Source organism: Trachypithecus francoisi, unplaced genomic scaffold (genome assembly GCF_009764315.1).
Source record: "Trachypithecus francoisi isolate TF-2019V2 unplaced genomic scaffold, Tfra_2.0 Lachesis_group0, whole genome shotgun sequence".
NCBI classification, from domain to species: Eukaryota; Metazoa; Chordata; class Mammalia; order Primates; family Cercopithecidae; genus Trachypithecus; species Trachypithecus francoisi.
In genome coordinates this window covers 79,725,775-79,749,694 of record NW_022681453.1, presented here as the reverse complement: position 1 = coordinate 79,749,694, position 23,920 = coordinate 79,725,775, and the positions used below count along the sequence as shown (strand labels likewise).

The window sequence follows — 23,920 nt, the reverse complement described above, 5'->3', positions numbered from 1 at the left end:
CTCGGGAGGCTGAGGCAGGAGAATGGCGTGAACCCGGGAGGCGGAGCTTGCAGTGAGCTGAGATCCGGCTACTGCACTCCAGCCTGGGCGACACAGCGGGACTCCGTCTCAAAAAAAAAAAAAAAAAAAAAAAAAAGAAAAAGATGACTCTTACATATTTATTCTTCAATTTCAGTACTTACCAACTCATGACTAAATTATTTTAAAACAAATCTCAGACAAAAATTTAATTATAAAGATAATTATTTATTAAAAAAATACTATTGACCAAGGAGGTGGAGCAATATGGCTGCATAGAAGCCTCCACTGATTACCCTCCTGACAAAAACACCAAATTTAACAACTGCCTCCACAAAAAAACACCTTTGTAAGAACCAGCAATCAGGTGAATGATCACAATACCTGGCTTTAACATCATATCACTGAAAGGTACTGAAAAGGGTAGGAAAGACAGTCTTGAATTGCCTGCACAACCCCTTCCTCATCTCTTGGCAGTGGCAATGTGGCATAAAGATGGGTGCCACACGGGGTGTGCTTGGCGGAGGGAGACTACAGCAATTGTGGGACTTTGCATTGGAACTCAGGACTGCCAACACCAGGCAGAACTCAGCCAAAACCCACAGAGGAAGCATTTAGACTAGCCCTAGCCAGAGGGGAATCGCCCGTTCCAATAGTCAGAACTTGAGTTTCAGCAAGCTTTGCCACTGTGGGCTAAGAGGCTCTGGGGTCCCAAATAAACCTGAAAGGTAGTCTAGGTTGTAATTCCAGGCAAGACTATAATTCCTAGGCAAACTCCAGTGCTGTGCTGGGCTTGGAGCCAGTGGACTTGGGGGACACCCAGCTTGTGAGTCACAAACTAGAGTGGATAAGGGAGTACTTGCATCACCCCTCCCCTCAACCCCAGGCAGCACAGCTCACAGCTCCAAAAGAGACCCCTTCCTTGCACTTGAGGAGAGGAGAGGGAAGAGTAAAGAGGACTTTGTCTTGCAACATGGAAACCAATTCAGCCATAGTAGGACAGGACATCAAGCAGAGTTGTGAGGTTCCCCATTCCAGGCCCTAGCTCCCAGATAACTTAACTTTTCTTTTCTTCTCCTTTCATTTATTTTTTTCTTTCTCTTTCCTTCTTTCTTTCCTTTTTCTTTCTTCCTCCTTCCTTTCTTTCTTTTTGAATATACCATTGAGCTTTTTTTTTTTGAACAGAGTCGGGCTCTCTGGCTCTGTCACTCTCCCCTAGGCTGGCGTGTGGTGGCACGATCTCAGCTCACTGCAGCCTCCACCTCCCAGGTTCAAGTGATTCTCCTGTCTCATCTTCCCAATTAGCTGGGATTACAGGTGCCCACCACCACAAAAAAATGCAATTATTTTGAACTTTTAGTAGAGACGGGGTTTCACCATGTTGGTCAGGCTGGTCTCGAACTCCTGACCTCAAGTTATCCACCTGCCTCGGCCTCCCAGAGTGCTGGGATTACAGATGTGAGCCACTGATCCCAGCCACCATAGAGCTTTAATTATGATTCAGCATACAAAATTGCATTTACAGCCAAATGTTCAGTTATTAATGGAAGGAATGTGTCTATAATTATGGGCCCAAGGTTCTGAAAACTTCATACCCTGCCCCACCAGCAGCAAGCAAAATGGAACAGGTGGTTTTTGTTAAGGAAAAAGTTCTTTTTTAACATTTATTTATTTATTTATTTATTTAGAGATGGCATTTCGCTCTTTCGCCCAGGTTGGAGTGCGGTGTCATGATCTCAGCTCACTGCAGCCTCCACCTCCCAGGTTCAAGCGATTCTCCTGCCTCAGCCTCCTGAGTAGTTGAGATTACAGGCATGTGCTACCACGCCCGGCTAATTTTTGTATTTTCAGTAGAGACAGGGTTTCACCATGTTGATCGGGCTAGTCTTAAACTCCTGACCTCGTGATCCATCCGCCTTGGCCTCCCAAAGTGCTGAGATTACAGGCTTGAGCCACTGTGCCTGGCCAAAAATTCATTTTTTGTTTCAATAGATTTTTACGGAGCAGGTGGAATTTGGTTGCATGAATAAGGTTTTTGGTGATAGTTTCTGAGATTTTTTTAGTGCACCCATCACCTGAGTAGTGTACACTGTACCGAGTGTGTAGTCTCTGATGACATTTCTAGACACACCTTGTGCTAGAAGGAAACTCGCTGCCTTAAAGGGAAGGACCCAGTTGTGGCAGAATTCATCACCTGCTGACTAAAGAGCTCTTGAGTCCTGAATAATCAGCAGCAGTAACCAGGTAGTGCATAATGTGAGCCTTGGGTGATACTCTGAGATGTGCTGGCTTCAGGTGTGACCCAGCATATTCACAACTGTGGTGGCTATGAGGAAAAACTCCTTCTGAGAAAAGTAGAGGGAAGAATAAAGGGGACTTTGTCTTGCAGCTTAGGTACCAGCTCAGTCACAATGGGGAAGAACACCAAGTGGGCCCTTGGGGTCCCTGATTCCAGGCCTTGGTTCTTGGATGGCATTTCTAGACCTACCTTGGGCCAGAGGGCAGTCCACTGCACTGAAGAGTGAGTCCCAGGCCTGGTAGCATTTCACACAAGCTGATTGAAGAGCCCTTGAGCCTTAAATGAACTTCAGCAGTACTGTCCATGGCCTCGGGTGGTGGTGGATATGGAGACAGACATCCCTGGTTGGAGAAACAGGAGTGGGGAGGCAAAAGGACTTTGTCTTGCAGTTTTGGTGCCAACTTAGCTACAGCAGAATAGAGTACCAGGTAGACTTTTAAAGTTTACAGCACAAGGTCCTGGATCCTGGACAGCAACTCTGGACCTGCCAGGGCCCAGGGGAACTTAGCATGCTGAAGAGAAGAACACAGACTGGCTGGTTTTACCATCAGCTGATTGTAGAGCCCTAGGGCCTTGAGCAAACATAGGCAGTAGCCAGGTAGTGGTTGCACTGGGCCTTGGGAAGATCTAGTACCATGCTGGTTCAGGTCAGATCCAGCATAGTCCCAGTGGTGGTGGCCCCAGGGGTGCTTATGTCAGTGCTCCCCCAGCCTCAGGCAGCTCAGCACAGAGAGAGGGACTCCATTAGTTTGAGAGAAATAAGGGAAGAGAACAAGAGTCTCTGCTTGGTAACCCAGCGAATTCTCTTTTAAAAAAATTATTTTTTATTTGTTTGAGACAGAGTCTCACTGTATCTCCCAGGCTGGAGTATAATGACATGATCTCAGTTCATTGCAACCTCCATCTCCTGGGCTCAAGTTATCTTTCTGCCTCAACCTTCCAAGTAGATAGGACTTACGGGTGCACACTACCATGCCTGGCTAATTTTTGTATTTTTTGTAGAGATGAGGTTTTGCTATGTTGCTCAGGCTGGTCTTGAACTCTTGGGCTCAAGCAATCCACCTGCTCAGCCTCCCAAAGTGCTGGAATTGCAGGTGTGAGCTACTGAACCTAGTCTCAGAGAATTCTTCTGGCTCTTATCCAATACCATCAAGGCAGTACCTCTATAAATCTGTAAGAACCACAGCATTCCTGGGCTTGCAGTGCCCTCTTATGCGGACACAGCTACACTAACTAGAAACTTAGATTACAAAAGCAAAGTCCCTTTGAATAGATGAAAAGCCTTCCCAAGAAGGAAGGGTACAAACAAGCCCAGACCGTGAAGACTACAATACCTAACTTTTCAATGTCTAGAAACTGACAAACATCCGCAGACATCAAGATTATCTAGGAAAACATGACCTCACCAAATGAACTAAATAAGGCACCAGGAGCCAGCCCTGGAGAGAGAGAGAGATGTGTGACTTTCAAGACAGGTAATTCAAAATAACTTTTGAGGAAACTAAGAAATTCAAGATAACACAGAGAAAAAATTCAGAATCCTATGAGATAGATTTAACAAAGAAATTACAGTAATAAAAATAATCAAATAAATTCTGGAGTGGAAAAATGCAGTTGACTTACTGGAGGATGCATCAGAGTCTCTTAATAGCAGAATGGATCAAACAGAAGAGAGAATTAGTGAGCTTGAAAGCTGGCTACTTGAAAGTACATGGGCAGAGGAGACAAAAGACAAAATAAAAAACAATGAAGCACAGTTAAAAGATCTAGAAAATAGCTTCAAAATGGCAAATCTGATAATTATTGAACTTATAGAGGAAGAAGAGAGAGAGAGATAGGGGTAGAACATTTATTCAGAGAGATAATAACAGAGAACTTCCCAAACCTAGAGAAAGATATCAATATCCTAGTACAAGAAGGTTATCGAACACCAAGCAGATTTAACCCAAAGAAGACTACCTCAAGAGATTAAAAAAACTCCCAAATACTAATTGTAAATATATATGCAGCCAACACTAGGGCACACAGATATATAAAGCAAATGTTATTAGAGCTACAGAGAGACACAGACCCCAGTACAATAATAGCTGGAGACTTTAACGTTCCACTTTCATCACTGGACAGATCTTCCAGACAGAAAATCAACAAAGAAACATCAGACTTAATCTGCACTATAGACCAAATGGACCTAATAGATATTTACATACTATTTCATTCAGTGGCTGCAGAATACACATTCTTCTCAGCACATGGATCATTCTCAAGGATAGACCATATGTTAGGCCACAAACAAAGCTTGAAATATTCAAAAAATTTTAAAATAATATCAAGCATCTTCTCTGACCACAATGGAATAAAACTTGAAATCAATAACAAGAGGAATTTTTTGAAACTGTTGAAAAACATGGAAATTAAATAATATGCTTCTGATGACCAGCAGGTCAGAGAGGAGATTAGGAAGGAAATTGAAAAGTTTCTTGAAACAAATGATAATGGGCACACAATATACCAAAACCTTTGAGATACAGCAAAAGCAGTGCTAAGAGGGAGCTATAAGTGCCTATATCAAAAAGGAATAAAAACTTCAAGTAAACAACCTAATAATGCATCTCAAAGAACCAGAAAAGCAAGAGCAAACCAAACCCAAAGTTAGTAGAATAAGAGAAATAATGAAGATCAGAACAGAAATAAATGAAATTAAAATGAAGAAAACCATATAAAAGATTAGTGAAATGAAAGTTTTTTTTAAAGAAAAGAAAATTAACAAACCTTCAGCCCAACTAAGAGAAAAAGAAAGAAGATCCAAATAAATAAAATCAGAGATGAAAGAGGAGACATTCCAGCTGATAACACAGAAATTCAAAGGATCGTTAGAAACTACTGTAACTATATACCAATTAATTTTAAAACCTAGAAGAAATGGTCAACTTCCTAGACCCATACAACATACCAAGACTGAAGCATAAAGAATTATAAAACCTGAACAGGCCAATAATAAGTAGTGAGATACAAGCTGTATCTGTTATCCCCTTGAATAAAGGTTATACCCCTATCTCTCTCTCTTCTTCCTCTTTAAGGCCAATAGTTCTTACATTTGCCATCTAATTCCTAGATCCTGTAAGCATATTTTATTGTTTTTTATTCTTTTGTCTACTCTGGCTGTGTATTTTCAAATAGCCTGCCTTCAAGCTCACTATTTTTTTCGTCTGTTTGATTCATTCTGCTATTAAGAGACTCTAATGCAGTCTTCAGTATGTGAACTGCATTTTTTCCACTCCAGAATTTCTATTTGATTATTTTTATTACTGCAGTTTCTTTGTTAAGGCTCCCAGTGAAGAAAAGCTCAAGACCCAATGGTTTCACTGCTGAATTTCACCAAACATTTAAAGAAGAGCCAGTACCAATCCTACTGAAACTATTCCAAAAAATAGAAGTGGAAAGAGTAGCTTCTTTTTTTTTGGAGATGGAGTCTCGCTCTGTTGCCCAGGCTGGAGGGCGGAGTGCAGTGGTGCAATCTCGGCTCACTACACCTCCACCTCCTGGGTTCAAGCAATTCTCCTGCCTCAGCCTCCCAAGTATCTGGGACTACAGGCGTATGCCACCACTCCCAGCTATTTTTTTTTTGTATTTTTAGTAGAGACAGGGTTTCGTCATGTTGCTCAGGCTGGTTTTGAACTCCTGAGCTCAGGCAATCCACCCACCTTGGCCTCCCAAATTGCTAGGATTACAGATGTGAGCCACTGCACCTCGCTGAATATTTTCAGACTCATTCTCTGAGTCCAGTATTACCCTGATACCAAAACTAGATAAAAATACATCCAAAAAAAAAAAAAAAAGAGAAAAGAAAACTCTGCTTGATGTAGTGGCTCATGCCTGTAATCCCAACAATTTGGTAGGCCAAGGCAGTAGGATCACTTGAGCTTAGGAATTTGAGATCAGCCTGGGAAGCATGGTGTAACTCTGTCTCTACCCAAAAATACAAAAATTACCTAGATTTGGTGGCATGTGCCTGTAGTCCCAGCTACTCTGGAGGCTGAAGTGGAAGGATCTCTTGAGCCTGTGAGACTGAGGCTGCAGTGAACCATGATTATGTTACTGCACTCCAGCCCAGGTGACAGAGTGAGACCCTCTCTCAAAATAAGAAAACAAGAGAAAATAAAAAAAGAAAAGAAAGAAAGAGAGAAAGAAAGAGGGCGATATCACTGATGAACATTGAGGAAAAAAATCCTCAATAAAATACTAGCAAGCCAAATTCAACAATGCATTAAAAAGATCATTTATCACCACCAAGTGGGATTTGTCCCAGTATGCACGGATGGTTCAACATATGCCAATCAATCAATGTTATACATCATATCAGCAGAATGAAGGACAAAAAACATATGATCATTTCAATTGGTGCTGAAAAGCATTTGAGAAAATTTAACATCCTTTCATGATAAAAATCTTTAAAAAATTGGGTATAGAAGGAACATACCTCAACATAAGTCATATATAACAGACTCACAGCTAGTATGATACTGAATGGGGAAAAATGGAAGCCTTTCCTCTTAGATCTAGAACACAACAAGAATGCCCATTTTCACCACTGTTATTTGATATTGTACGGGAAGTCCTAGCTACAGAAATCAAACAAGAGAAAAAAATAAAGGGCATCCAAATTGGAAAGGCAGAAGTCAAATTATCCTTGTTTGCAGATTATATGATCTTATATTTACAAAAATCCAAAGACTCCACAAAAGAACTATTGGAACTGATAAATTTAGTAAAATCAATTGGATTCAAAATCAACATACGAAAGTCAGTAGCATTTCTTTTTTTTTTTTTTTTTGAGATGGAGTCTCGCTCTGTCGCCCAGGCTGGAGTGCAGTAGCCGGATCTCAGCTCACTGCAAGCTCCGCCTCCCGGGTTTACGCCATTCTCCTGCCTCAGCCTCCCGAGTAGCTGGGACTACAGGCACCCGCCACCTCGCCTGGCTAGCTTTTTGTATTTTTTAGTAGAGACAGGGTTTCACCATGTTAGCCAGGATGGTCTCGATCTCCTGACCTCGTGATCCGCCCGTCTCAGCCTCCCAAAGTGCTGGGATTACAGGCTTGAGCGACCGCGCCCGGCCAGTCAGTAGCATTTCTATGTGCCAACAGCAAACAATCTGAAAAAAAAAAATCAGGAAAGTAACCCCATTTACAATAGCTACATATAAAATTAAATATTTAGGAATTAACCAAAGAAGTGACAGATCTCTACAATAAAAACTATAAAACACTGATGAAAAAATTGAAGAGGACACCAGAAAAGTGGAAAGAGATTCCACGTTCATGAATTGGAAAAATCAATATTGTTAAAATGTTCATACTACCCAGAGCAATCTATATATTCAATGCAATCTGTATCAAAATACCAATGACATTCTTCACAGAAATAGAAAAAAATCCTAAAATTTATGTGGAACCACAAAAGACCCCAAATAGCCAATGCTATCCTAAGCAAAAAGAACAAAACTGGAGGAATCACATTACCTGACTTCAAATTATACTATAGAGCTATAGTAACCAAAACAGCATGCTACTGGCATAAAAACAGACACATAGACCAATGGAGCAGAATAGAGAACCCAGAAACAAATTTGTACATCTGCAACAAACTAATTTTCTTTTTTTTTTTTTTTTTTTTTTTTTTGAGATGGAGTCTCGCTCTGCCGCCCAGGCTGGAGTGCAGTGGCGGGTCTCAGCTCACTGCAAGCTCCGCCTCCTGGGTTTACGCCATTCTCCTGCCTCAGCCTCCCAAGCAGCTGGGACTACAGGCGCCCGCCATGTCGCCCGGCTAGTTTTTTGTATTTTTTAGTAGAGACGGGGTTTCACCATGTTAGCCAGGATGGTCTCGATCTCCTGACCTCGTGATCCGCCCGTCTCGGCCTCCCAAAGTGCTGGGATTACAGGCTTGAGCCACCGCGCCCGGCCGGCAACAAACTAATTTTCAACAAAGATGTCAAGACACACATTGGAGAAAAGACAGTCTCTTCAATAAATCATGCTGGGAAAAAACATACGTGCATGTTTGCATTATTATTGCATACACTCATTATTCACAGGCAGAAGAATGAAACATAGACCCCCATCTCTTGTCATACACAAAAGTAAAATCAAAGTGGATTAAAAACTTAAATCTAAGATCCCAAATATGAAACTACTAAAAGAAAACTTCGGGGAAAATCTCCAGAACATTGGTCTAGTCAAAGATTACTTCAGTAATACCCCGTAAGTGTAGGCAGCCAAAGCAAAAGTGGACAAATGGGATCACATCAAGAAAAATAGCTGCACAGCAAAGGAAACAATCAACTAAGTGAAAAGACAACCCACAGAATGGGAGAAAATATTTGCAAAGTACCCAACTAACAAATTTTTTTTCTTTTTCTTTTGTTGTTGCTGTTTTTTTTTTTTTGTGATGGAGTTTTGCTCTTGTTGCGCAGGCTGGAGTGCAATGGCATGATCTCTGCTCACGGCAACCTCCGCCTCCCAGCTTCAAGCGATTCTCCTGCCTCAGCCTCCTGAGTAGCTGGGATTACAGGCACGTGCCATCATGCCCAGCTAATTTTGTATTTTTAGTAGAGACGTGGTTTCTCCATGTTGGACAGGCTGGTCTTGAACTCCTGACCTCAGGCGATCCGCCCACCTCGGCCTCCCAAAGTGCTGGGATTATAGGCGTGAACTGCCGCTCCTGCCCCTAACAAAGTATTAATAACCAGAATATATAAGAAATTCAAACCACTGTACAGGAAAAAAAATTGAATAATTTGATTTAAAAATGGGCAACAGATTTGAATAGACATTTCTCAAAAGAAGACATACAAATGGTGAACCGGTATGTGAAAAGGTGATCATTATCATTGATCATTAGAGAAATACAAATTGAAACTACAATGAGATATAATTTCACCCCAGTTAAAATGGCTTTTACTGAAGGGAAGCATGTTTTGGTCTGGAAAGGAGAATTAAAAGATGTTAAATTGGGACTTTATTTTGGGTATTTGTTTTGAAAGACATCACAAAAGTGAAGAATAATTTAACAGATATCAAGTGTCCTCTAATGAAATTCTTTATTTTCTTTCCTACATTTTTGGGGATGGTGGTAGTATTTGGAGAATTTTCAGAAGAAACAAGCTAACCCTATTGCCATTTGTCTTGTGTCACAAAAGAGGGGTGGGCCGGGGAGTGTACTGATGAACCCTATAACTTAGAAACACGGATTCCTGTGGAGGACAAACCCTAATATGTCTTGATGAATAACAGAATAGAAAAAAGAGAGCTCAATCTGGTCATAAATCCCTTGACCAGTGCCATCAATTGCCATGAGAAATTCCCTGATAAGGCACCTGCCTCTTTTCCAGACAATTCTGTTTCCTGGATTCTGGAGGCTTTCTACCACTGAAGAACTCTGCCTCGTTGTTGGGTAGCGCATTGGTCAGGGTTTTTGTTGTATGTAACAGAAGCCAGCTCTAACAGATACAAGCAAAAAAGAATTTATAGAAATATGTCAGAAAAAGAAAAGAAGTTATGCTGGGTAGTTCACAGAGACACCGGGAAGCCAGGAGAACTAGGCTGGGGCTGTGCAGGTGGAAAATGTGCCCTTGATTATGCCACTGAACTAGTCCAGGGATATGCCTGGGACATCCTTGGGAGCTTGAGGCTTGCAGTGTGTGCTGGTGACACTGCTGCTTGTGGACTCTGGTGTCATACCTTATGGTGCCATTGGAAGAAGGTGTTTTTTTTATTGCTTTTCTCAAATTTGGATGAGGTGAATCTAACTCCTCAAGGTGGTGTAACAGGGGCAATGTAATGCCATTGAACATCTCATTGAACATCTTTCTGAAGTGTCCATTTTACTTGAATGTTTCATGCAAAAAATTATATATATATATATATATTTTTGAGACGGAGTCTCGCTCTGTCGCCCAGGCTGGAGTGCAGTGGCCGGATCTCAGCTCACTGCAAGCTCCGCCTCCCGGGTTTACGCCATTCTCCTGCCTCAGCCTCCCGAGTAGCTGGGACTACAGGTGCCCGCCACCTCGCCCGGCTAGTTTTTTCTATTTTTTAGTAGAGACGGGGTTTCACCGGGTTAGCCAGGATGGTCTCAATCTCCTGACCTCGTGATCCGCCCGTCTTGGCCTCCCAAAGTGCTGGGATTACAGGCTTGAGCCACCGCGCCCGGCCTCATGCAAAAAATTATATTAAAAAATTAATATACACACTAGAAATGGCTTTTATTCAAAAGTCAAACAATAACAAATGCTGGCAAGGATGCAGAGAAAAGGGAACTCTTGTACATCTTTCGTGGGAATGTAAATTAGTACAACCACTATGGAGAACAGTTTAGAGGTTTCTCAAAAACCTAAAAATTGAGCTAACATATGATCCTGCCATTCCACTGCTAGGTATATACCCAAAAGAAACGAAATCAGTATATCAAAGAGATGTCTGCGCTCCTGTGTTTATCGCAGCACTATTCACAATAGCTAAGATTTGGAAGTGACCTGTGTCCATCAACAGACAAATGGATAAAGAAAATTTGGTACTTATACACAGTGTAGTACTTTTCAGCCATAAAAAAGAATGAGATTCTGTCATTTGCCATCACATGGTAGGAACTGGAGTTCATTATGTAAGCGAAATAAAACTGTCATAGAAAGACAAACTTCACATTTTCTCGCTTATTTGTGTGAACTAAACAAAACAATATGACTCATGGAGATACAGAGTAGAAGGATGGTTACCAGAGGCTGTGAAGGGTACTGGGAGGGTGTGTGTAGGAGGAAGTGGGAATGGTTAATGGGCACAAAAAAATAGAAAGAATGAGTTAGACAGTATTTGCTAGCACAACAGAGTGACTATAGTCAATAATTTAATTATACATTTATAAATAATTAAAAGAGTCTGTTTGGACTGACACTAAGAATAAATGCTTGAAGGGCTGGATACCCCATTTACCCTGATGTGGTTGTTACACATTGTATTTCTGTATCAAAATAGCTCATATAGCCCATAAATATGCACCTACTTTGTACCCACAAAAATTAAAAATAAAAATTAAAAATATAAAAAATTATCCTTCTCACAAAACACCATTATCACTGTATTAGTCTGTTTTCATGCTGCTGGTAAAGACATACCCAAGACTGGGCAATTTACAAAAGAAAGAGATTTAACGGACTCACAGTTCCACGTGCCTGGGGAGGCCTCATAGTCATTTTGGAAGGCGAAAGGCACATCTTACATGGCAGCAGACGAGAAGAGAGCTTGTGTAGGGAGACTCCCATTTTTAAAACCATCAGATCTCGTGAGACCCACTCACCATCATGAGAACAGCTCAGGGAAGACCTGATTCTGAGAAAGAGTTCTTTGGTGGATTCAACCACCTCCCACCGGGTCCCTCCCACAACACGTGGGAATTCAAGATGAGATTTGGGTGGGGACACAGCCAAACCACATCAATTACTAATAAAAATAACTCCTTGAAGCAATAATTTATCTAGTAAGTATTTAAAATTTCTTTCTTATCTCCTTTTTAAAATAATTTTTTGAACAAATAAGGTTGCTCTCCCTTAGTTGATCTAACTCTTACATGTCTTTTGACCAATAGATTCCCCTCTTCTTCATCTTCCTTTTTCGCCTCCCTGTCATTCATTCATTCATTCATTCATTCATTTATTTCCTTGCAAATTATTTGTGGAAGCAAGTGGTTGTTTGTGCTGCAGAGATTCTGAGAGATTATACTTTGCTGATTGTATCACCTGTTTGACTTATTCTTTGATCTACATGTTTTCTCTGCATGTATTATTAGAGCTATGTTCCATTTATTATTTTTCTTTTGGCAAGACAAAATTGTCTTACCAAAACTTTCTGGGGACTTACCAACATAGTAAAAAAAAATTACTGTTATTTACTTTGCCACAAGCAGAAATATTGAGGAAAAATATTTAGAAATATGAATACAACCATTCTACTTGCAAGGTAAATACATTTATCTCAAAGTGGACACAGCCTGCACAAGTTGATCTTGGAAATGTTCCTTGCCTTTAATTATTTCCTGTTTATTCTAAAGACCTGTTCTTAACATATTCTTCTTCTAAAAAACCTATATAAAAATCAGTCATACAAAAGAACACATATGTTACATAATAAACTTTAAATAAGAATAATAAAACATCCATCCACCCCTACGCTTATCTTCCCATTCAGGAACTAGAATGTTGCCAGTGTCTTTGATTAAAGACAGGCCAGGCACAGTGGCTCATGCCTGTAATCCCAACACTTTGGAAGGTTGAGGTGGGCAGATACTTGAGCCCAAGAGTTCAAAACCAGCCTGGGTAAAATGGCAAAATCCTGTCTCTACAAAAAAATACAAAAATTAGCCAGGCATGGCAGTGACATGCACCTGTAGTCCCAGCCACTCAGGAGGCTGAGGTGGGGGGATTTCTTGAGCCCAGGAGGTCAAGGCTGCAGTGAGCCCTGAAGCCATGATCATGCCACTGCACTCCAGCCTGGGCAATGGAGTGAGACCCTGTCTCAAAAAAAAAAAAAAAAAAAAAAAAAGATTAGACACTTAATAGCCAAATACAAATGGTAGACCTCATTTATATATTCATTTGAATACATCAATCAGTTGAAAAATTAGTAGAGACAGTGTGTTAAATTTGAATGTGGGTTGGCTATGAATGTTGCAAGGAAATTTCATTAAATTTGGCAAATGTGATAATGATGTTATGGTTATATTTTCAAAAATTCATGTAACTCTAGAAATATACTCTGAGATATGTTAGAGAAATTACATAATGTCTGAGATTTGCTTTAAATATTTTAGCAAAAGAGGAGGAGGAGAAGAAAGGAGGATAGAAGAAGGAAGGGGGCAAATTCTTGATAATTATAAAATCTAGGTAATTGAGATACAGGGATTCAGTATAGTATTTCCTCTACTTTTGTGGCATGTTTGAAGGTTTTTTTTTTTTATCATAATCATTCTATACCCCATCTCCTCTTTCTTTTTTTTTTTTTTTTTTTTGAGATGGAGTCTCGCTCTGCCACCCAGGCTGGAGTACAGTGGCCGGATCTCAGCTCACTGCAAGCTCCGCCTCCCGGGTTTACGCCATTCTCCTGCCTCAGCCTCCCGAGTAGCTGGGACTACAGGCGCCCGCCTCATCGCCCGGCTAGTTTTTTTTGTATTTTTAAAGTAGAGACAGGGTTTCACCGTATTAGCCAGCATGGTCTCGATCTCCTGACCTCGTGATCTGCCCGTCTCGGCCTCCCAAAGTGCTGGGATTACAGGCTTGAGCCACCGCGCCCGGCCCCATCGCCTCTTTCAATCCCATCTCTTCTCCCAGAAAACCCTTCCTATCCTTTGCCTTTTCCACATGCCTGAGAAGCTAGAACAACCCCCTATTCCTTACTCTTGGATGCTCTGTGCTTCTACATGGTATTCCTGCTGCCAGTATTCCCTACAACCACCACAAAAACTCCTAGAGACTCTTCAAAGCCCAGCTCTCCTATTAACCTTCCTATTCCCCAAGCATGCCAAGCTGAGTTCTACCTCAGAGTGTCTGCATTTCCTGTTCCTTTTGCCTAGTATACTTTTTCTCTAGACTTTCACATTACCCTCACTCCATTCATGAACCTGTTTAAATATCACCCCAGCAAAAATGTTGGGCCTGCCCCTGTCTTCTTCCCTCCATAAACCTCTCTATCCTACCTTATTATAACCAACTGGAATCATACATATTGATTTGTGTTTGTTTATTGTCTGTCTCCCCCCACTAGAAAGCCCCATGAGAGTGCGACTGCTTTGTTGACTTGGTAGCATATTCACAGTCCCAAAACAGTGCCAGGAGCACAGTAAGAACACAATAAATATGTGTTGAATTAATTAATGAATGAATGCCATTCTTCTGTGAAGTTATTCTTGACCCTTTTAACTGAATTTGGCACATCATTTGTACCCTTCTGGCCCTTTTTCTTTGTTCATATCTTGCTATTTTAAATTTAGTTGTTAATATATCTCTAGCTGACTAATACGAGTTTCTTGAGGAAGGAATGGTGTTTTATTCATCATGATGACTCTGACAGTGCCAAGCAGATAGTAGAGGATCAGCAATTACATAATGAATAAAAGAAGGAAAATTTTAGAGCTTCACAATTCTGGTTTGCTTCATCCTTAGTATTATTTCCTACACCACAATTGTGGGAAGATAGACGTGAGATTTTGTGTTCTAGAAATGCTAAACTAAACTGATCATCTTCTAGCATCTTAGAAAAGAAACTTTGACTTTACCATCATGTTTGTTTCTATTGGGTGAATGCACACTATGGTCCTGTGTTATAATATTTACAAAACAAGAGACTAGGAAATGTGTGCATGTGTGTAATTTTCCTGAGGCCTCCTCTGCCATGCAGAACTGTGAGTCAATTAAACCTCTTTTCTTTATAAATTACCCAGTCTCAGGTAGTTCTTTATAGCTGTGTGAAAACAGACTATTCGTAAGTGACACTTCATAAGTGGTCTTGGATGCTGCGTATGTTTCATGTCATGAAGCATATATTTTTGGTTGCCCTACTTTAATGATGCAAAGATTCCTCATTGAAATTTACATGACACTGTTTCCCTCATATATAAGCTCACCATGAAACTTTCATTTATTTTTTTCACCAGCTGTTTTATTAAAAGTTGTAAATGCTTTTCTTATTTTTCCTTCCACATTTTAAGATATAAACATTTTGTGGAGAAGTTTCATTCTTTAGTTGTACCCCTTTGGTTATCCAAAATAAACTTCACAAAAAAGGTTAGACAATTTCTCAATTCTTTCCCTAAAATTCTGCCTTAGAAAGAGTGTTTGGGGAACACCGCATGTTCTCACTCATAGGTGGGAATTGAACAATGAGAACACTTGGACACAGGATGGGGAACATCACACACCGATGCCTGTCATGGGGTGGGGCGGGGGGAGGGATAACATTAGGAAATATATCCAATATAAAATACGAGGTAATGGATGCAGCACACCAACATGGCACATGTATGCATATGTAACAAACCTGCCCGTTGTGCACGTGTACCCTAGAACTTAAAGTTTAATAACAAAAAAAAGAAAGAGTGTTTGGGGTCTCAGTTACTGCCAGTGGTGACCAGTGTTCTGTCTTCTCTCTCATACACATTAAAAACTCATGTGTTTTTATATATCCATGTGTATGAACCAATACAGTTATTATCAAACTGTTTTTCGATGGTGATAATAATGAGCTTCTCTGGGATTTAAAAAAAGAATGACATGGATTTCGAGGAAATAGGAAATTACGAGGTAGAAGAAGTTAAAATTCTGCATACAAAAATGCTGAGATGGCATGGAGGGAATTGGTCGTCTCTCTTTATTACCAATAGAACTGCACTGAGACTCTCTATACAATCAAAGATGTTTAAACTCCAGGTAATGCCTAGTTGCTTTCACAGGTGATTTAATGCAACATAGATAAATCATAAGAGAAACATAACATTGTCCTTTGGGGCTGATTCTGAGGAAGAAATAGGGAAAAAAGTAAAGATAGTGAAGGGAAAGCTGAAGTGCTATATACCAAAAAAATGGAGATTAAAGTTCTGCTCACATATTGTACCATCTACCACAGTCTGGAACAAAATTCCATTTCCGAATGAAGTGATCCATATATAGGCCTTTAGAGTTATGAAGAATATTTCCTTTGAATAATACAACATAGACCTTTGAATCCTAGACATCATGTCCTGAATTTCTCATTTCACCAGTGTGGAAACTGAGGCTACAAGATATTATTAATAATAATTCACACAATAAAAGGACAATTTTCCTGAAAAAATTATCTCCTCTACTAGATTTTTCCCATCAGCATAAAAGGTGCTGTTATTTCCCTTCTTTTAAAACACATACACATACCTCTTGATTCTAGTTCTCCCCATAGGTTTATAGATAAACTGGAAATAGTTCCTGGGCTCTGACCTTCTTATTCTATACCTAATATTCCATTTATTTCACCACTTGTCTGTCTAATGCAAACCTCAAACTTAACATGGCCATAACAGAACTCTTAATTTTTCTCCTCAGTCTTCACCTCCAGCTCTTCACATCCTAGCAGTAACATCATTCTTGCAGTTGCTTAGCCCAAATACATTTGGGTTATCCTTGGCTCTTTCCCACTTCATATCCTTTCCACTGGGCAACCCTGCACTATGTACCTTTCCAATATTCTAGAAACTTTTTGCCACCTTTGCTGTTCCCATCATGGTCTGAGCCACCATCATTTCTCACTGTAATTGAAAAACCTGTTAATACATTCTCTCTATCCATTACATTCTACTCTCAACACAGCTGTCAATGATCTTTACAAAAGTCATATTCTTTCACTGCTTTGCTCAAGAGTCTCTAATGGTCTCTTACCTCACACTGAGTAAAAGGCAAAGTCATTATAATGACCCACAAGGCCCTGTTTTATCTGACTCCTGTTACTTTTCTGACCTCATCTGCTCTTCACGTCTGATTACTGTTCTTTGGTCACACTTACCTCCCTACTTATCCTAGACTGCTTGCTCCTTCTTCTTGCACACATTCACTCCTCTATCTCTGGTTCTTTTTCTCCAGATACCTGGTTGAATGTCTTCCATATTTCTCTTGTCCTCATCCATCACCTATTCAGTGAAGCCCTACCTGATTGCTCTGTTTGAAATCTTCATCCCTATCCCCTATCAATAATTAGCTCTCTCTTCCACTTTAGTTTTTCTTCCATTAAATTTATCATCTTCTGCTACATAAAACTCAAACAAATGAAATCAATAATCTACTGAAAAAAATCCACTGATATGGCAGCTTTTTGTGGTTAAATAAATAATTTGTTTACTTGCTGTATTTCCCACTGGAATGTAAACTCTGTACTACTCATTAGTGTCTGGTATAAAATAAGCATTCAATAATTGTTGGTTGAATTAAATACCTAGGAATACATTAAACAAAGGAGGTGAAAGATATCTACAAGGAAAACTACAAAACACTGATGAAAGAAATCATAGGTGACACAAACAAATAGAAAAAATCCCATGCTCATTAATTGGAAGCATCAATATCATTAAAGTGACAATAGTGCCCAATGCAGTCTACAGATTCAATGCAATCCCTGTAAAGTTACCAATGTCATTCTTCATAGAATTAGAAAAAATAATTCTAAAGTTCATGTGAAACCAAAAAAGGGCCAGAATAGCAAAAGCAGTCCTAAGCAAAAAGAATAAAGCCAAATGCATCACATTACCTGACTTCAGATTATACTACAAGGCTATAGTAACTAAAACAGCATGGTACTATTACAAAAATAGACACATAGATCAGTGAAACAGAATAGAGAACTCGGAAATAAAGCCACATAACTACAACCAGCTGATTTTTGACAGTGTCAACAAAAATAAACAATTATGAAAGGACACCCTATTCAATAAATGGTACTGGGAAGATTGGCAGAAGAATAAAACTGGACCCCTATCTCCCACCGTATACAAAAATTAATTCAAGATGGATTAAAGGCCTAAATGTAAGATCTTAAACTATAAAAATTCTAGAAGAAAACCTAGGAAAAACTCCTAGACATTGGCCTGTGCAAAGAATTTATGACTAAGATCCCCAAAACAAATGCAACAAAAACAGAAAGAGAAATGGAATTCAATTAAACTAAAAAGCTTCTGCACAGCAAAGTAAATAACCAACAGAGTAAACAGACAACCTACAGAATTGGAGAAAATATTTGCAAATTATGCCTCTGACGAAGTACTAATATGCAGAGTCTACAAGGAATTCAGTGAATTCAGTTAACAACAACAACAACAAAACCAATAATCCCCTTAAAAAAGAGCAAAGGATGGGAATAGACATTTCTTGAAAGAAGACATACAAACGTCCAACAGACATATGAAAAAATACTCAACATTAATCATCAGAGAAATGCAAATTAAAACCACAATGAGATATCATCTCACATCAGTCAGAATGACTACTATTAAAAAGTCAAAAAACAACAGATGTTGGCATGGATGCAGAAAAAAACCTTATACACTGTTAATGAGAAAGTAAATTGGTACAACATCTGTGGAAAACAGGATGACAATTTCTCAAAGAACTAAATGTAGAACTCCATTTGACCTAGCAATCCCACTGGATATCTACCCAAAGAAAAAGAAATTATTATATAAGAAAACACCTACACTTTTATGTTTACTGTGGTACTATTCACAACGGCAAAGTCATGGAATCAACCTAAGGGTCCATCAACATATGATGGGTAAAGAAACTTTTATATATATAAATACGTAAAATTTATGTTATGTAATATTTATAATTTATGTAATGTAATATATATATATACACACACACACACCATGGAATACGTGTCAAAAAGAATGAAATCGTGTTCTTTGCAGCAACATGGATGGAGCTAGAGGCCATTATCCTGTGTGAATTGATATGGAAACAGAAGATCAAACACTACACATTCTCACTTTTAAGTGGGAGCTAAACAATGGGCACATAAATAATAGATACTGGAGACTCCAAAAAGGGGAGAGGTTGAGAGTTGGGGTGAGGGTTAAAAGATTACTTATTGTGTACAATGTTCACTATTTGGTTGAGGGGTATACTGGAAGCCCAAACCTCATCATTATGTAGTATATACATGTAACAGATTTGCACGTGTACCCCTGAATCCAAATTAAAAAAAAATCAAAAACCAAATTATTGGCTAAATGACTGAATGAATAAATGGTCAATCTGGAGACTTCTATTATGTAGAAAAGAAAGAAAATAAACTCAATAGTAAAGCTGGACATAATTTATATTGAGACTTTTTGATAAATGATTTGAATACCTTGGAAAGAAGTGATTCTTGTCCTGAAATAACCTATTTTATTTCCTTCAAGACTATGGCATCTTTCTCATTTTCTGACTTTTAAAGAATTCTCCAAAGTTTATGGGTTTAGATATCAGTGAGGGATGCATTTCAGATGTCAGGGCAAGTACTGGTTAGCTTATTAAATCCATTCACTTCTTGTTCCATTGCAATGAGCCCTGATTTTAAACAGTGAGGCAAAGTGTACAGCTAAGACACCAAATTTTATAGCTTTTGATAACTAGACTTGGCCAATGAAATGTAAGTGGAAGATGTTTCCAAGAGCTCTTTAAATCAAGCTACCTTGATTGGAAACAATCTGTTTGCATTTCTCCTCCCCTCCCCCTTTTTTCCAATCTAAAGTTCAAAAAATATTTCCAGGAGTTTCAGCAATCCTGTTGAATTAGGAGGTAACCTGAGGATGAAAGCCTTTTCTCAAGAGGCAAAATACAAAGATGAAGGAAATACGGCCTAATGATTGATGTCACAGAGCTGCCATTCATATTCTGGACTGTACATCTGGGCATCTCTTATATGCAAAAAAAGCCATATATTTTTTCTTAGCTACTGTTTTTGATTTTTGTTTTGAGACAGGGTCTCACTCTGTCACACAGGCTGGAGTGCAGTGGCATGATCACAGCTCACTGCGGCCTTGATGCCCCAGGCTCAGGTGATACTCCTGCTTCAGTCTTCTGAGTAGTTGGCACTACAGGTGCACACCACCACATCTGGTGATTGGTTTGGCTGTGGTCCCCCGCTCCCCAAGGCACATCTTGAACTGTAGTTCCCATAATCCCCAAGTGTTGTGGGAGGGACCCTGTGGGAGATAATTGAATCATGCTGGTGTTTTTGCCTATGCTGTTCTCATGATAGTGAAAAAGTCTCATGAGATCTGATGATTTTATAAAGGGCAGTTACCCTGCACATGCTCTCTTGCCTGCTGCCATGTAAGACGTGCCTTTCTTCCTTCTTTGCCTTCCACTATGATTGTGAGGCCTTCCTAGCCATGTGGAACTGTGAGTCCATTAAATCTTGTTTTCCTTATAAATTACCCAGTCTTGGGTATTCATAGCGGTATGAAAATGGACCGATACAGTAAATTGGTACTGGTAGAGTGGGGTGCTGCTATAAAGATACATAACAATGTGGAAATGACTTTGGAATCGTGTAACAGGCAGAGGTTGGAGCAATTTGGAGGACTCAGTAGAAGACAGGAAGATGTGGGAAAGTGGAACTTTCTAGAGTCTTGGAGGACTCAGAAGACAGGAAGATGTGGGAAAGTATGGAACTTCCTAGAGACTTGTTGAGTAGCTTTGACCAAAATGCTGATAGTGATATGAACAATAAAGTCCAGGCTGAGTGGTCTCAGATGGAGATGAAGAACTTGTTGGGAACTAGAGTAAAGGTCACTCTTGATATGCAAAGAGACTAGTGTTATTTTGCCCCTGCCCTAGAGATCTGTGGAACTTTGAACTTGAGAGAGATGATTTGGGGTATCTGATGGAAGAAATGTCTAAGCGGAAAGTGTTCGAGAGGAAGCAGAACATAAAAGTTTGAAAAATTTGCAGCCTGATGATGCAGTAGAAAAGAAAAACCCATTTTCTGGGGAGAAATTCAAGCTGGCAGCAGAAATTTGCGTAAGTAATGAGAAGCCAGATGCTAATCACCAAGACAATGGGGAAAATGTCTGCAGGACATGTCAGAGACTTTCCTGGCAGTCCCTTCCATTACAGGTCCAGAGGTCTAGGAGGAAAAAAAGGGTTTCCTGGGCTGGGTCTGGGGCTCCCCTGCTACATGCAGTCTCAGGACTTGGTGCCCTGTGTCCCAGCTGCTTCTGCTGTGGTTAAAAGGGGCCAAAGTACAGCTCAGGCTGTGGCTTTGGAGGGTGCAAGCCCCAAGCCTTGGCAGCTTCCACATGGTGCTGGTCCTGTGGATGGGCAGAAGACAAGAATTGAGGTTTGGGAACCTCCACCTAGATTTCAGAGGAAGTATGGAAATGCCTGGATCTCGAGGCAGAAATTTGCTGCAGGGGCAGGGCAATCCTGGAGAACCTCTGCTAAGACAGTGTGCAGAAGGGAAGTATGGGGTGGGAGCCCCCACACAGAGTCCCTACTGGGGCACTGCCTAGCGGAGCTGTGAGAAGAGGGTCACCGTTCTCCAGACCCCAGAATGATAGGTCCTCCCACAGCTTGCACTGTGCACCTGGAAAAGCTGCAAACACTGAATGCCAGTCCATGAAAGCAACCAGGAGGGAGACTGTGCCCTGCAAAGCTACAGGGGTGGAGCTGCCCAAGACCATGGAAATCCACCTCTTGCATCAGCATGACCTGGATGTGAGACACAGAGTCAAAGGAGATCATTTTGGAGCTTTACGATTTGACTGCTCCTCTGGATTTCAGACTTGCATGGGACCTGTAAAAACCTTTGTTTTTACCAATTTCTCCCATTTGGAATGGCTGTATTTACCCAATGTTTGTACCCCCATTGTATCTAGGAAGTACCTAACTTGCTTTGATTTTACAGGCTCATAGGTGGAAGAGATTTGCCTTGTCTCAGATGAGACTTTGGATTGTGGACTTTTGAGTTAATGCTGAAATGGGAAGGGCCAGGGGTAGAATGATATGGTTTGGCTGTGTCCCACCCAAATCTCATTTTGAATTGTAGCTCCAATAATCCCTACATGTTGTAGGAGGGTCCTGGTGGGAGGTAACTGAATCATGAGGGTAGGTTTTTCCATGTTGTTCTTGTGATAGTAAATAAGTCTCATGAGATCTGATAGTTTTATGAAGGGCAGTTCTCCTGCACACACTCTCTTGCCTGCTGTCATGTAAGACATGCCTTTCCTCCTCCTTTGCCTTCCACTATGATCATGAGGCCTTCCCAGCCATGTTGAACTGTGAATATATTAAACCTCTTTTTCTTTATAAATTATTCACTCTTGGGCATTTCCTCATAGCAGTATGAAAATGGACTAATACACCTGGCTATTTTTTTTTGTGTTTTTTTGTAGAGATGGGGTTTCTCCATGTTGCCCAGGCTGGTCTGTAACTCCTGGGCTCAGCGATCAGCCTGCCTTAGCCTCCCAAAGTGCTAGGATTACAGGAGTGAACCACCACTGGTTTAATTTGTATATTGCCTTTCTTTTTTTTTTTTTTTTGTGCGAGGCAGTTCTGTTACTCATAGCTGACTGCAGCTCTTTATTTATTTTACTTTTTAATTTTTTTGTTATTTGGTTTTATTTCATAATCATAAAGTTAACTCTACAATCCAGCTAGGCATGGAAGGGAACAAGGAAAACATAGAACCCAAAGGGAGCTGAAGCGAGAGCACAAATATTCTAGGATACTGTGAACAAATGGGGTGGAGAGGTGCTCACCTGAAAGAAAGGATGGTCTGGTGGTTAAGATAAAACACAAGTCAAACTTATTAGAATTGTCCATAGTCTGCAATGGTAATCTTCTTGCTGGTATTGCCATTTCTGAACCCAAAGCGCTCCATGGCTTCCACAATATTCTTGCCGCCTTTTACCTTGCCAAAGACCACGTGCTTGCCATCCAGCCACTCAGTCTTAGCAGTGCAGATGAAAAACCAGAAACCATTTGTGTTGGGTATAGCATTTGCCGTGGACAAGATGCCAGGACCTGTATGCTCGAGGATGAAGTTCTCATATCAAATTTCTCACCACAGTCATCAAATTTCTCCCCACAGATGGATTTGCCACCAGTGCCATTATGGCATGTGAACTTGCCACACTGACACATAAACCCTGGAATAATTCTGTGAAAGCAGGAACCCTTATAACCAAATCCTTTCTCTCCAGGGCACAAAAGTTTTCTACTGTCTTTGGAATCTTGTCTGCAAACAGCTTGAAGGAGATGCAGCCCAAGGGCTCTCCATTAACGGCAGTGTCGAAGAACACGGTGAGGTTGACCATGGCTGATAGTATGGAGTTCCCAGTGGTGGTGGCATCTGCAAAGCCTGCAGTTCTTAACAAAAAGAATGGTGTTGTCATGTTAACAAGAAAATTCAGAAAGTGTACCAAAAGAAAATATGAAACATTTAGAAGAAATTCTACCTTATCTATTTGTGTACATAAGTCATACCCAGTACTAAAATATCTCAATAAAATGGTTGGAGAAACTCCTGATTACAGATAAGTTTCTAACTTACATACGAAAAGGTCAATTTATGGCATAGCTTCTATTCTTTTTCTTTTCACAGCTTTATTGATATATGTTTGATATAGCATAAAATTCATCCATTTTAAGTGTACCATTCAATTTAGTATATTCACAGAGTTGTGCAACCATTTCCAATTTAACTTTAGAACTTTTTTTTTTTGAGATGGAGTTTCACTCTTGTTGCCCAGGCTGGAGTGCAATGGCATGATCATGGCTCGCCACACCCTCCGCCTTCTGGGTTCAAGTGATTCTCCTGCCTCAGCCTCCTGAGTAGCTGGGATTACATACATGTACTACCACGCCTGGCTAATTTTGTATTTTTAGTAGAGACGGGATTTCTCCAACACTCTAAAGAGAAACCTTACACCCTTTACAAACCTATTTTCCATTTCTCACCCTTACCTTAAAATCCTTTGCCTCAAGCCCTGGACCTAGCCATAGCTCCTGACGAGGACTAATTTACTTTCCATCTCTATGGATTTGCCTATTCT

At 40.2% G+C, this 23,920-nt stretch overlaps 1 pseudogene; it reads right to left on the bottom strand.

Annotated features, from left to right (window-relative positions):
• Nucleotides 1-22,648: 22,648 nt before the first annotated feature.
• On the bottom strand, nt 22,649-23,182 carry LOC117078284 (annotated as a pseudogene).
• Nucleotides 23,183-23,920: the final 738 nt, after the last annotated feature.